Here is a 16006-nt window from a genome sequence, read left to right on the forward strand (position 1 = left end):
GCCCAGAGGTAGGTGATAAGTTATATTTGAGGTGTTTATGGTGTGTCATTCCATGAAACTTATTAAAAGCAAAGAGACAGATCCATTTGTCCTGATAAGTAGAGTGACCAGGAGTTTTATCCAAATCAGGATATTTTTGAGAGTGGAAAGGGATTCTATTGATAATTATACAGGACAGAAACTATAAATCAGAACTGTCCCAGGAAAATGGGGACATATGACCATACTTCTGATAAAGAATAGTCTCCAAGGAAGATTTTTAGGTGAAAAGAGCAAGATGTATAACAATATGCCTCGGATAATTTCATTTCTGTGTGTGTGTGTGTGTAGGTGTGTGTGTGTTTTAAGAAAAAATACACTCTCATAGTTACATGTGCATAAATGCCTTTTTATAAGACTATATAAGGAGCTGATTAATCATGTCGGGGGAAGAGAACAACTCCACACTAGGCACTTACATTCCTTTTATGCTCTACATTAAATACTTAAATTAGTTTTATAATTAAAAAAGGGGGGACCAGGTACATATATTACTTTCATAATAAAAATGCAAATTCAAATAAAGTCATGGAAAGCCAAACACATTTTAATTAGGAGTTTGCTCCCAATCTAGGAACCAGAAGAACAGCTCCCTCAGCAACCTCCTTCCTGTCGTCCAGGCCTCGTGTCCTCACACACTACTTACTGAGTCTGAATCTCAACAGTTGTAACAGGAGGTGATGGGCAAACAAAATATAGTAAATAAATAAACACAGCCATATCACATAGGATAAACATCCCTCTAGGTTTCCGACTGGGAAAATTATAAAAGTAGAGGCTCAATTTTCCAGAGAAGGGTCTCTTTAAAGCTGCAAACTCCCTACTCAGATTGGAAGGAACAGGTACCCATTTGTAGAAAATATTTTTCCTCCATATTCTAAAACCTACTGCAGGACAGGAATATGTTCCTCCCACTTCTGCACTGAAAAAGGAGCACATTTTAAAGCTTTCCTCCTTTGGATGATAAGTTCCTTCCAAGAAGGGAAGGTTGAATTTTAGGTCGTTTGCCCACCCACTTCCTGCAGAAAGGTCACTTCCTCGGTCCTCATGGACCCCGCCTGAGAGCGAGGGGGAAGGACTGTTCCTTGTCTTGGCGGTTTGGTCAAATGGCCCTAGAGGGGTCAAGTTTGTCTGAAGGCCTATTGATTTCCATGGATTTTTGTCACCGTGGAAATTCTGTCAGGAAAAAGGAAGGACCAAAATAACCAGTTCAAAAGATTGAAAGGGTGGAGGTAGTTTGTTTGCCTGAACAACTTTTTAGTAAAAAAAATCCCTGTCAGATTCATTCTGTTCCTGCCCTTTCCCCGCCCCTCATGACCACTTACTTAACTTTCCTGGCCTCGGAGAGCTTTCTCTCTCACAGTGAGGGAGCAACAGGTGGGGGACTAATAACACCAGTAAGTGACTGAGCTAGGGTTTAGCCAAGTCTGCCTCATAAGCTTGTGAAATCTCCACATACCTTCTCCTTATGGGAATTCAGCACCCCCTCCAGGTAGGGCTCTTCTCAGCTCTAGATGCCCCTGCTCCTTTCACCCTCCAGACTGTTCTCTGGTCACACTCCACTCCCATCCTTCCCACCCCTATTCCCCATCTTTTCAGGTGTGGGGGAGATAGGAACATTCCTCTGCCCTTCAAGTTTCTTTCAGCTGGTCCAATAATTAAATAGGTGAGACAGATTAACAAGAGAAAATAACCAAACTCTATTACATATGTACATATGGGAAGCCCAGATACACAAAAGAGTCAGAGACCCCACCTACATGAGAGGTTCAGGGACAGAAACTTAAAATGAGGTATATGTGGCATTCTGAGCTAAGGATGAGGTAATGCGCCTTGGGGCTTCAGAGGGGGAAAAGGTCATTGCAGGCCAATAAGAAGAGCAGATGTTCAGTAATTAGTAGTCTGCCCTGCCATTGATAGGTCAAAAAGGTTCTCTCTGATAATCCCTGATCATGAGCAAGGCCACTAATTCAAATTTTTCTAGGCTGTCCTTGGGGGGAGGCGGGGCAGTGCAGAAGTTTCTCTTGAGCCCACAGAGTCTCAGTTGCCTTTAGCTCAAAATCTGCATTCCACAGAGCACATCTTGGGGTGGTGACTCAATCTGAACCTCTTAGTCCTACCTCTTTCATGAAGATTTCCCTGAGCACTGATGTTATGCTAAAAAGACATTGGATTAAAAACTTCTTTAAAAACAATGTGTATGGGATTATTATTATCACTGATAATAGAATCATTGACTTTAGCTGTGGGGCACATTGAAGCTTCAGGCTTAGCCCAGTGGCCGCCTGTGGTGGGCACAATGGATTCTCCAGGCTGCTTTTCCAAACTGTGACCTAGAGCAGCAGGGGAATACTGATGGCCTGATGGGCCAAGGAGCTCTCCAGCTCAGGGGAAAAGCTAAGCCAGCCAGAACCAGCCTGATGGTTGGTTCCGTGAGGGAGAAAGCAGGCTGCAGTTTGCACATCAAATACCAAGCTGTTTTGCCTTAAATACAAAGGATTCTAAGAGGAAATCAGTTCTTCCCACTGCTTATCTGATGCCACCAAAACAACTCTTGGTCACTCTCTGTCAGAGAACAGCAGGGTAGAGTATGGTCTCAGGACAGAAGCGGGACATTCATTCAGCCAGCTCCTCTGACGAGGGCATTCGTGCCGTCACTGCCCAGACCCAGGGCTTCCCATTTCCAGCCGTGTTAGTAGAAAGAGAATCTAGGCTTGAGTCAGAGAATCATAAAATGCTAAGAGGTAGAAGGAATCAAGGGGAAATCCAACACCCTCTGATAAGGTAAATGAGACCCTGTGATTTCAGAAGTGGTTCCCAAATGCCAATCTTGATATGTCAGCCTTCTGCAAAAATGAAGAAAATAAGGACAAAGTAGTGAGTTTTTAAAAAAAGAAACGAAATGGATTTAACTTAAAATGAATGCCCTTTATTCTGGTATTATGGTCTTTCCTTGTTTTTAATGTTAAAGTGCTTTTTCTCATGAAATGATGTTGATAGTAGATGGCAGGTGATTTTTAATACGCTTAAAAAGAAAGTAAAGACTAATTGAAATTCCGATGTTTGGATACCCTGGGGTTAGGTGACTCACAATGGCCCTGTACACCTACCTAGTCAGGGGCAGAGCTGAGTTTGAATTTCTATTACTTATTGTCTTCTCAGTCACAGAGACATTTATGTCTGACTTGGGGTAAACGATTTTACATTCTGAGCTGCAGATTTTGCATCCGTAAAATGAGGGAACGATACAATCGGCCCTGTGTCACAAGGTAATCTTGAGTCTAAAATGAGATAATAGAGAAGAACTTTGAAAAGTAAAATTTTTACACAAACCAGGGCTTGGTGTGATGATTGTATGTCAGTCGCTTGATTCGTTAGTCTCCAGCTGTGTGGATCATTTGCTTGGAGGACTATATTAGTTTCCTAGGGCTACCGGGGACAAATTACCACAAATCGGTGGCTTCAAACAACAGAAATTGACCCTCTCACAGTTCTGGAAGCTGGAAGTCTAAAATCAAGGTGTCGGCAGGGTCATGCGCCCTCTGAAATCTCTAGCAGATAATCCTTCCTTGCCTTTTCCAGTTTCTGGTGGTCCCAGGTATTCCTCGGCTTCTGACAGCGTAACTCCTATCTCTGCTTCTGCCTTCCCATGGCTGTCTTCAGTCTGTGTCTCTGTCTCTTTACATGACTTTCTTTTTATAAGGAAACCAGTCATGTTGGATTAGGGGCACACCCTTCTTCAGTATGACCCCATCTTAACATGGTATCATCTCTAGACCCTATTCCCAAATAAGGTTATGTTTTGAGGTACTGAGGCTTGGGACTTCAATGTATCTTTTGGGGTGGAGTGGGGGGGGGGGCGACACAATTCAATCCATAACAAAACCATCCAGGTAAATTTTTTTTAAGTTGCATTTTAAGTAGCACCAGTTTCCCTGACTTTAAGGAAAGCAAATGTCACTCTTCCCACCCTTCCAAGAAGAAACACTGTGAGGGAGAAACAAAGGGAAGTAGGGAGAGCATTCTGGAGGAGAATTAAAGCAGCTGGTTAATCAACAAATGGAATCCTTGGCTCCTAGAGGTGGAGCATGCAGACGGGCAATGACCAAAGCTTGAAAGCAAATTCCAGGCTGCTCACTCCTTGGAGAGCTCTTAGCTGGAGTGTGGCTCTCCCAGAGCAATCTGCACTGCCAGGAAAAGGTGAAGGAACCACAGCTTCCTAAGTCAACAGTCTTGGGCCTGAAGCAATATTTATTCATGGAGGGTCTGAGCTGGGTTCTGCTCTTCTCAAAGCAGACACGTTGGTGGCAGGGGCATTGCTATGCAGTTTGGTCTTGCCAGGCCCTGTGGCCAGTTGAATTAACACCAGCACTCTTCTTTCCTAGCTGCAGGCCTCCATTTCCTTCCCAGAGAGCTTTTCTGCTTTATAATCCTAACTCAAAGGTCAAAGGTTATGTTCAGTTTTCCCAAAAACTGGACCAAGGAAGGACATGGTCACAGCAGGAATTCTGCTCAGTTTTTGGGAAAAATCCACACTCCATGAAGTTTGTGGACCCTGAAACATGTCACTTAAGGAAGACATGGCTGCATTATGGCTTTAGCTGGCCCGTGGCACTTTTGCCTTTGTGGGGTCCTTCCTTCATTAAGATATATTAAAAATTATGTTTTCTATAATTCGTATAAATGCGAGTATAATCCAGGCTGGATGTATTATTATATATCCATTATGATTGCATTTTTTTTCCTTCTGGTTTTAGAAGAAGTTAAAATTAAAATATTTTTGTTGGCCCACAAAATATCATGGACCCTCAGCACTGTGCCTATTGTGCCTGTAGATGAGTTGGCCCTGGACAGAGGCTTTGCTATTAAGCATGTGGGTGTGGGGTATAGTGAAGTGTGTATGCGTGTGTGTGTGTGTGTGTGTGTGTGTGTGTGTGGTGTGTGGTATGTATGTGTGGTGTGTGTGGTATGTGTGTGTGGTGTGTGTGTGTGTGTGTGGTATGTGTGTGGTATGTGTGTGGTGTGTTTATGTATTAGATCTAAGAGCTGATTTAAAATCAACCCAGTGTGGACACAGGGGAATGACCAAGATGACCTTTGGAAACCTATATTAGCTGAAGAAATAAGATTTAAGGTTCCAAGCCCTTTCTCTCTACAGTTGGATGTTCCCTTTCTTCCTATGGACCCAGATACATACATCCACATAGGAACTGCATCACCCTGTCAGTGGTTCCCTGATGTCCAACTTCAATATCTGGATACCTTGACCCACCTCAGGACACAAATGTGGAGGAAGATGCCCAGACGGGGTAGTTAATGAGAAGGGGAGAAAGCCAGGAGGAACTACCTGGACCACTGGTCTAAACAGGGGCCCAGGGCCTGATATGATTGCATAGCAACAAAAATCCTTCTTTGCTTGGGCGGGGGGTAGGGGGGCAGGTCCCAAAACTTTGCTTTTTAACCTGGGACCAGAACTATTACAATTTTAGGCATAAAATATTTCATCTTCCTTCTAATCTAGCACTCACCTACCTCTCCTCCAACCAAAAAGGGTGTACTAATTTTACTGAGTCATTAGACTCACCTGGAGAGTGGCCAGCTTTTTCTGTAAAGGGCCAAGAAGTACATATTTTAGGCTTGAAGGTCTTTTTTGCAATTACTTAATTCTGACATTATGGTACAAAAACAGCCATGGATAATATGTAAGCAAACAGGCATGACTGTGTTTCAGTAAAACTTTATTTACAAAAACAGATGGAGGGCCTGATTTGGCCCGTGGGTTGTCGTTCGCTGAACCCCAGACTCACCTTTCACTTCCTGACCACATCTTGTTTTTTCTTTCCAGAACGTTTCTTGAGTGTCTATTATGTGCTATGTACTGTGTTAAGGACATTATTAGGCTTTGTAATACGTAAGTTTTCCACTTTTTATTTCTTGTTTCTTCCATGCCCTCAAAGGCCCTGTTTCCTCAAGGAGAGCTCCATGCGGCCTAATGCAGTGCTGAGCTGAGCATACTTCGTTTTTCAGGTCTTGAAACCAACGCGCGGAATTAGTTCAATTCTCTAAAGTCCACCCATTTATATTTGGTGTTCAATCACCATTCCTTTCAGGCCTCTGCTTTCCTCACGGAGCAACCTTAGCTCTTGCTTGCAAGGCCACCCTGCAGAACTTTGCTGGCTGGTAACTACCATCACCATTCATCAGTCAACAAATATTTATTGAGCACCTACCAATATAGTCTAGGCTATGCTGGTAAGTGTGAAAATTTTAAAAATAAAATAAAAGATGCAATCAATTATCTACGTGTTTATAAACTGTGGTAGACATTGGAGACCACTCCCCACCCCCCAAAAGAGGCCAACAACCATACCTCTCACTAGTCAAACCCTTTTGAAGTCCTTTCCCCCATTGACTCTGGGGTTGGCTGTGTGACTTCCTTAGCCAACAAGACACTCACAAACATAAAGCAAGCAGGTAAGTGTTTGCACATTGGGGCTCTCCTTCTTGAACTGCTCTCTTTTGGAACTCAGCTGCCATGCTGTAAGAAAGCCCAGCATAACCTGCTAAAGAGGAGGCCCCTGGAGAGAGGGGCCAGCTGTTCCACCCTCAGCTGAGGTATGAATGAAGCCCTCAGACATATGAATGAAGCCCTCTTGGATCCTCCCATCGCAGCTGAGCCTACAGATGACTACAGCTCCATGAGAGACTAAGCCAACCAGCAAAAGAATCACCGAACTGATCCCAACCCATATTGTAGAGTTGTGAATAAATAATCATTTTAAATCAGTCAGTTTTGGGGTCGTTTGTAATGCAACAATAATTGATAGACACATTAATAGGAAACACACACACACACACAGCCACACACAGACACACACAGAATCCAACGAAGGAGCCATACAAAGCCATACCTGCTGGATCAAAGGCTTGTACCAGCATTGCAAAGCCCAAAGACGAGGGCAGGCCAAGCTGGAACAAAGGATTGGACATGGGGACAGCTGTTGGGATCTCTCTTCTTTGCAACTTTACACTGAAGCAACCATGTCTAAGGGATCTGCAGTTGGCATTGATCTCAGCACCACCTACTTTTGTGTGGGTGTCTTCCAGCATGGAGAAGTGGAAATAATTCCCAAGATGGGGAAACTGAAACACCCCAAGTCATATCGCCTTTACTAATACCAAACGATTGATTGGTGATGCTGCAAAGAATCAAGTTGCAATGAACCCAACCGACACGGTTTTTGATGCCAAACACCTGATTGGAGGCAGATTTGATGATGCTGTTGTTTAATTTTATATGAAGCATTGGCCCATCATGGTGGTGAATGATGCTGGTGCGCCCAAGGTCCGAGTAGAATGTAATGGAGAGACAAGCTGTTCTTCCCAGAAGAAGTGTCATCTGTGGTTTTGACAAAGATGAAGGAAATCGCAGAAGCCCACCTGGGGAAGACTGTGACCAATGCTGTTGTCACAATACCTACTTCCTTCAATGACTCTCAGCGTCAGGCTACCAAAGGTGCTGGAACTATTGCTGGTCTCAATGTGCTTAGATTCATCAGTGAGCCAACTGCTGCTGCCATTGCTCATGGCTTAGACGAAAAGTTTGGACCTGAAAGAAATGTGCTGATGTTTGACTTGGGAGGTAGCATTTTTGATGTGTCAATTCTCACAATTGAAAATGGAATCTTGGAGATCACATCTGCAGCTGGGGACACGCACTTAGGTGGAGAAGACTTTGACAACCAAATGGTCAGCCATTTTATTGCAGAGTTCAAGCACAAATATAAGGACATCAGTGAGAACAAGAGGGTTGACCGTCGCCTCCGAACTGCTTGTGAACGTCTAAGCGTACTCTCTCTTCCAGCACCCAACCAGTACTGAGATCAATGTACTCTGTGAAGGAATTGACTTCTGTACCTCTATCATTCGTGCCGATTTAAAGAATTGAATGCTGACCTTTTCTGTGGCACCCTGGATCCTGTAGAGAAAGCCCTTTGGGATGTGAAGCTCAGCAAGTCCCAGATCCATGACATCGTCCTGTTGGGTGGTTCTACCTGTATCCCCAAGATTCAGGAACTCCTACAGGACTTCTTCAATGGAAAAGAGTTGAATGAGAGCATCAACCCTGACGAGGCTGTTGCTTATGGTGCAGCCCTCCAGACAGCCATCCTTTCTGGAGACAAATCTGAAAATGTTCAAGATTTGCTGCTGTTGGATGTCCCCCCTCTTTCCCTCAGCATTGAAACTGCTGGGGGAGTCATGACTGTCCTCATCAAGCACAATATGGCCATCCCTACCCAGCAGTCACAGACCTTCACTGCCTACACCGACCACCAACCTGGTCGCTTGTTCAGGTTTATGAAGGTGAGCGGGCCATGACCAAGGGTAACAACTTGCTTGGCAGGTTTGAACTCACAGGCACACCTCCTGCATCTCCTGGTGTTCCTCAGATGAAGGCACTTGTGTTATTGATGCCAATGGCATCCTCGAGGTCTCTGCTGTGGATAAGAGTGCAGGAAAAGAGAATGAGATTACCATCCCCAATGACAGGGAAGACATGGAACACGTGGCCCAGGAAGCTGCGAAGTACAAAGCTGAAGATGAGAAGCAGAGAGACAAGGTATCTTCCAAGAGTTCACTTCAATCCTGTACACTCAACATGAAAGCAACTGTTGAAGATGAAAAACTCCAAGGCCAGATCAATGGTGAGGACAAACAGAAGATTCTTGCTTGACAAGAGCAATGAAATCATCAACTGGCTTGATAAGAATCAGACTGCAGAGAAGGAAGAATTTGAACATCAGCAGAAAGAGCTGGAAAAAGTCTACAACCCCTTCATTACTAAGGTGTACCACAATGCAGGAGGCATGACCAGAGGAACGCCTGGGGGCTTCCCTGGGAGGGGAGACCCTCTCTCTAGTGGTGCCTTTTCTAGCCCACCATCGAAGAGGTTGAGTAAACCAAACAAGCATAAATTTAGCATTGTTTCACAAAATATGGAAGAACCCAAATTTGTAGCAAATTCCGTGGCAGTTTTAAAGTTGAGCTGCTATATAGTATACAGCTGGGAATTATTGATATTTGACTACGGAATATGTGCACAAGGAAATAACAGTGTGCTTTGTAAGTACTGTATAGTAAAGTGGAAAATGTGATGTCTTAAATAAAACTATTTAAAATTGGCACACACACACACACACACACACACACACACACACTCCATTGAGGAAGTGCTCTGGGCCTGAACGACAGGTAGGATTTGAATATGTGGAAAAGAGCAACCTGAGCACAGAAACAGCCAGAGCCAATGCTCATCTCTCTCTGGACTATATGCCTTTAAAAGAAGACTCTGAGGGCTGAAAGCATCTCTGAGGACTGCTTCTAATAATGGACTTCCAGGAACAGTGACGTAAGGAAGCATTTTGGTATGTGGCTGAGGCACCCTCTCATTTCCCTCAGAACACACAAGTAGGTGGCAACCTACTCCACTTACTATACAGCCAGCCCTGATAAAAATAATCTATTATTATTTTAGAAAACTCGTGCGGCTAAATCCCCGGGACCCTAACAGGGGCTTCTCTCTTAGATGGAATAGCCAGGAACAGCTAGGCTAACACCTTCTACTATATAAAATGGCCAAATTATTATCTATCCTGGTCCACCTTGTCTACTAACACGATTTGGTTTCTTGTTGTTTACCTATGAACTATCTAATCTTTGAAGGCTAATTGCTCCTCTACCATCGGACCTTTTTTCAAGTGGCTTCAAACAAGAATTTATTATTATTTCTCATAGTGTGGGGGTGGGGAGGTTGATAGGCCTTGTTGGGAATCCTTCATACTCCAATGCAGCAGTTAGCTGGGGCTGGAGTCACTCACATACCTGGTTTTTCACTCACATATCTGGTTCCTGAGCTGCGGTGACTGGAGCGTATCTCCATGTGACTAGCTTGGGCTTGCACACAACATGGCAGTCTCAGGAGAGTTGAATGGATAGTTGAACTTCTGACAGGACAGCTGACTGCCCGTAGAGTGAAGTAGAAGCTGTGCAGCCTGGTTCCAGAAACCGGCAGTGTGCCACTTTTACCATATTCTGTTGGTAAAAGCAGTCACAGGGCCAACTGTTATTCCAAGGGAAGGGACATAGATCTCACCTGTCAGTGGGAAAAGTGTCAAAGAATGTGTGCCCATCTTTAAGCTATCAGAGATGACCATCCTTTTAACATTTTAAAAGGGTCATTCTGGCTGCTGGGACCTACCATCTGATTTTTTTGGTTCCCTGATGGCAACCCCAGAGCTGGACAATTACCACATTATACTGTAGTCAACTGTTCACTTCTCTGCAATTCCCGCTAGAGTACAGGATTCTCAAGCGGCAAAGATCTCTTCTGTTCTACATTGTGTCTCCAGTGCTTACATAGTGGCCAAAGACTATAAGTGTTCGACAAATGTGTAATGAATCAGTGAGAAAACCAGAAATACGACAACCACAAACCCAGGCAAGTTAGAGCGGAAGGCATGCTTGGCATAAAGCGTCACTAACGTTTACTGGCACAACTCTATTCCAGATTCTGTGCTAACCACTTTAGGAACCGTTTGTTCTCTGTCTCTTTTTGTGTTTAGCAATTTTATTTACATTTGGAGAAGTTATTTATCCGCAGAGCTGGAATTCAACCAGGCCCTTGGGTTCCGAAGTCCATGCTATATTTTGTAGTTCTCCTCCTGGATACTGAAAACCACTCAGCTTCTCCTATTTGAGGGCTTACCAACTAGAGGCAGGAGGTGAAGGGGACACTGATAGAGATTCTTTGCTTGGGCCTCAGGAAAGAATGTACTTACCCCTGAGCTCGCGCTGGGAAAAATTAGGAGTCTAGGTCATGGTCGCCCTCATGGTCGCTGCAGACCTTATCGTGGGCACAGGAGGGAGGCCTTAGCACCCCGCCTGTGGTGAAAATAAGGACGAGTTCCTCCCAGACTGCTCTTTTCTTCCTCAGGACCAAGTTACTGTTCTCTGGAAGGACTGACAGACAGGAGAGGGAGACAGACCTGCCTAGTCATAGGGTGGGGTATTACCACTTGACCCTATTTCTGCAAGTTTCCTGATTGAGACCAAGAGCTAGGGGTGCGGCAGGGGCCTGGCATCGGGAATGAGATAGAAGACAGGAATTTGGGCTCTTGAAAGGCAGGGTGGGGCTGGGGTGACTCAGGGGGGCAGGACTCAGTGTGGGGCAGCCTTTGGCAGGCAGGGGCAGATCTGAGAAAAGCGTCTAACTGCTTATCTGTGCAGGCACCACTTGGCAGCTGCAGTGCAGTAAGCTAACCTGTGGCTTGGGCTCCGATATCCTAGGCTCAAATCTTGGCGTAGCCACTTACTATCTCAATGGCCCTGGCAAAATCATTTAACTTTTCAGGGCTTCGGTTTCCCTTTGCAGCATGGGACTAAAAGGCTGGGCTAGGGTGACAAATGAGAAAGCATGCTGGACGTTGGTTCCTCTCCGTCTCCCTGAGCCCAGCTGGGAGACCCTTCCAGGGGAGCCGTGCTAGGCAGGACCCCATTATGACTTTCACGGGTCCCTTTTGCCTTCCTGGAAAAAATATTAAAAATTCCATCTTATGACTGCATTAGTATAAAGATGAATATAATCCAAGATGGATTTATTATCGTGTATTTATTATTATGATGATGATGATTTTTCTTCTGATTTTAATGAAATTAAAATATTTTTGTGGGTCCCTAAAAGTACCGTGGGGCCTGGTGTTGTGCCTAATGGATCTGGTGGCTCTGGAGGCAGCCAGGAGCCATTCTAGCAGCTCGGGGCTCTTCCTTCTTCCTGAAGCTTTGAATCCCACTGCAGTCAAGATGGTTCAAGACAGTGAACTCACAACTGAAGAGGCCTTTGTCCCCCTCAGGTTGTACTGGGTCAGTGAGGGTGCGTGTTACACATGACTTTGGGTGTTCCTGTGGTGGTCGCAGTGTATTTGCATTTCAGGATATAGCCATTTTGGAGTGGAGGTGGGTAGTGTGAAAGCATAAATTATGAAGTCCCTGAAACTTTATTGGTTCATCCAACAAACATTTTTTTTTGAGTATCTACTACACATCAAGCCCTGTAATAGGAACTGAAGATAAGAGTGCAAAGAACAAAAAAGACAAAGTCCCAAAGTCCCTGTAGCTTACCTCCTCGTGGAGGGAAATAGACAAGCAACCAAAAAACTATGTCAGGTGACAAGTGCTACCGTGTTTCCCCGAAAATAAGACCTAGCCGGACCATCAGCTCTAATGCATCTTTTGGAGCTAAAAATTAATATAAGACCTGGTCTGATATTATATTTTATATTATATTATATTATATTATATTATATTATATTACATTACATTATATTATATTATATTATATTATATTATATTATATTATATTATATTATATTATATTATATTATATTATATTACATTACATTATATTATATTCCCAGTCTTACATTATGGTAAAATAAGACGGTCATATTAATTTTTGCTCCAAAAGATACATTAGAGCTGTGGGTCCAGGTAGGTCCTATTTTCGGGGAAACATGGTAAGCAAGATGGGTAGGGAGAGCAGGTGATAAGGTGGGAATGGAGTTTTCTATTATATATAAGATGGTCAGGAAACACATCTGTCAGGTGACATTGGAGCAGAGCCCCAAAGGAAGTGAGGGGTGGAGCCATGTGGCCATCTGGGGGAATGGCATTCCAGGCAGGAGGAGAGGCAAGAAGAGACCCCGTGGCAGGAGCATCATCAGGGTGCTTGAGGAACCACCTGGAGGCCAAAGGCTGGAGCAGGGCACGGAGGGACAGAGTGGCGGGAGAGGAGGTCATACAGGTGGCACAGGGCCAGATCACATAGGTCTTTGCAGGCTGTTGTAAAGATTTTAGCTTGTTGTTCAAGAGCGATGAGAAACTACTAGAAGAATTTGTTAGGGGAGTGACATGATCTGACTTAGCTCTTAACAGATCACTCGGTTGCTCGCATGGCACAGACAGGAGGAGGCCAGCAGAGAAGCAGGTGGGCCAGTCAGGAGGCAACAGTGAGTTCTGGGTGAGAGTTTATATGGAACTGGACCAGAAGGTTAGCAGTGGTGGTGCTGAGAAGTGGTCAAACCGTGGATATGGACGGTACAGCCAATAAGGTTTGCTGGTATATTAGACGTCCAGGTAACCAGAGAGAGGAGTCAAGGAAAACCCCCAGGTTTTGGACTGGACAGCTAGAAGGATGGAATTGGCATTCACTGAAAAGAAGAAAAAGGTAGAAGGATGGAATTGGCATTCACTGAAAAGAAGAAAAAGGTAGAAGGATGGAATTGGCATTCACTGAGAAGAAGAAAAAGGTAGAAGGATGGAATTGGCATTTACTGAAAAGAAGAAAAAGGTGACAGGTTTAGGAAGGACTCCAAGAGTTAGGTTTTGAACAAGTTAATTCTGAGATGCTTCCCAGAGATGTCCCAAACTGAAGCACTAGCAAGGGCTTTGTAGCCCCACATTGACTGGTTTAGGGGTGTGGGCTGCCCCTAACTGGGAGGGGAGGACGTAGAAGTGAGCCAAGGAAGCTCCTTCAGCTGACATTACCCATCAGCAGGGAACTCTCCTGGATACTGAGGGAAAATGTATCTTAGTCCTAAACAGGGGACCTGCACGGCATATCCCAGTGGGTGGTACATCATAGCAGTATCCACTACAAATCACCTCTTGCGCCATTCAAATCCGCTCCATCTGGGAACAGCTTCTGCAGGTTGGTCTGCTTGCTTGGGAAACTCATGAAAGGTTAGTGGAATGAACTAGCCACCCCAACCTCTGTCATCACCACTGCAGCTAGTCTCAGGCCACAACCAATGCTTATCATCTCCCTCCTGAACTACCCATTCTGGAGCCCTGCATCCTTGGCTGGCACCTCCGCTGTTCCGAGTGGCTGCCTGCTGGAGCGACCCAGGCCCTCATCCCTAAAGGACCTGAGCAGTGGGGCATCATGCCCTTCTCAGATCAAGGCTGCTGCACGTTTATCTTTATCTTCATAATCGGGAGGGGAAGTTTCAGGAGATGCCCCAGTGGGTGACATGATATCCTTCCTTGTCTCCACAGGGTAACACAGGCTATCACATCCTGATGGTCAGCGCCAGTCACCTTGGCCAGAGTGGTGATCCTTTCCCTGGCTGCTGGTCTCTTGACATGAGGATCCTGAAATGACCAGGCAACAGCCATGGCTTTGAGCTTACTGGAACTCTGACTACACCTCCTCCTGGTAGAAGCATTCTCTCTTTGGGAACCCTGGCCTCTAGACCCACAGACTCTAAAGGCGCGTGGGCAGGAAGCACAAATTTGTCTAGGAGGTCAATGGAGTGATGGTGAGTGGGTCCGCCTGTTGGCTCTTGGGCCTGTGTACTCTGCCTATTGGAGACACAGTACCGTATGAAGGTCGTTGATTAGGATGAGACCACATCCTAGAGGACAACACCCCCACTTTGCAGGATATCAACTCCACGTTGGTGTCTCAACTGCATCTTTAAGCAGCCACGTCACCACTCTATCATGCCAGCAGCTTCTGGGTTTGAGATAGAACTGGGGGATACCAAGGTCATGTGACCATTCTACACCTCCTTTGCTGAAACAGTGAGGCCCAAGGTCCAAGGCCAGGCTATGCTTGATCCCACGTCAGCAGATCGAATGCTCAGTAAGCCTTTGCGTGGAAGTGTTGGCCAAAGCTCTGTAAGCAGGAAAGGCAAATCCAAATCTGGAATGTCAACCAGGAATATATTGTTTCAAAATTAAATCTTTATTTGATAATTATAAATACACATGCAGTTGTAAAAATTAAAGCAGAGATCCCATGTATTCTTTTATCCCATTTCTCTCAATGGTACATCTTACAAAAAACTATAGTACAATGTCACAACTGGGCTATGGACATCAATACAATGCAGATGGCCCCAATTTTACTTGTACTCATTTGTGTATGTGCATGTGCTTAGTTCTGCACAATTTTGTCGTTAAGTATGTATACCCCACACCAGTCGACGTGCAGAGTAGTTCTATCCCCACACGGATCCCTGTGTTGGCTTTTTATAACCACACTCACCTCTCCCTCCCTTCTCCCATTCCTAACCCACGCCAACCATTAATCTGTTCTCCATTTCTAAACTTTTTTTCATCTCGAAGATGTTTTATAAACGGAATCATACGGTACATAACCTTAGGGATTGGCTTTTTTTACTAAGTATAATTCTCTGGAGATTCATCCAATTGTGTTCCTCAGTAGTTCGTTCCATGGAATGACTGTACCACAGTTTGTTTAATCATTTAACCATTGAAGGACATCTGTGCTGCTTCCATCTGTTTGGCTGTAATGAAGAAGGCTTCTGTGAACATATGTGCAAAGGTTTTTGTGTGAACATGAGACTTCATTTCTGGGGGATACATGACCAAGAGTGCAATTGCTGGGTCATGTGGTAATTGTATGTTTAGTTTTATAAAAACCTGCCAAACTGTTTTCCAGTGCAGCTGTATCATTTCACATTCCCACCGGCAATGGATGAGTGATCCACTTTTTCTACATTCTCACCAACATTTGATGTTGTCACTATGTTTTATTTTAGCGAGTGTGTAGTGATATTTCATTGTGGCTTTAGTTTATATTTCTCTAATGGCTAATGATATTGAACCCCTTTCCATGTGCTTATTTGCCATCTGTATGTCTTCTTCAGAGAAATGTCTACTCATATTTCTTGCCCACTTTTTAACTGGATTTTTTTTCCTAATGAATGTTAACAGTTCTTTATATATTCTAGATACTAGCCCTTTGTTAGATAGATGCCTTGCAAATATTTTTCCCCAACTGTCGTTTGTCTTTTCATCCTCTTCACAAGGTCTTCCATAGAACAAAAGTTTTTTAATTTATCAATTTTGTATGGATCATACCTTTGGTGTGAAGTCAAAGGAC

General features: G+C 44.4%; 1 long non-coding RNA gene across 1 annotated transcript in view; it reads left to right on the top strand.

Moving 5' to 3' along the window:
* The window catches only part of LOC141569364 (uncharacterized), a 32319-nt gene extending 16650 nt beyond the window's left edge, over window positions 1-15669 (top strand). The window contains exon 3 of the long non-coding RNA XR_012492910.1: window positions 14152-15669. This is a non-coding gene — a long non-coding RNA (uncharacterized LOC141569364). The remainder of the gene's footprint in view (window positions 1-14151) is intronic.
* The last annotated feature ends 337 nt before the right edge of the window (window positions 15670-16006 follow it).

Source organism: Rhinolophus sinicus, linkage group LG17 (assembly GCF_036562045.2).
Source record: "Rhinolophus sinicus isolate RSC01 linkage group LG17, ASM3656204v1, whole genome shotgun sequence".
Lineage (NCBI taxonomy): Eukaryota > Metazoa > Chordata > Mammalia > Chiroptera > Rhinolophidae > Rhinolophus > Rhinolophus sinicus.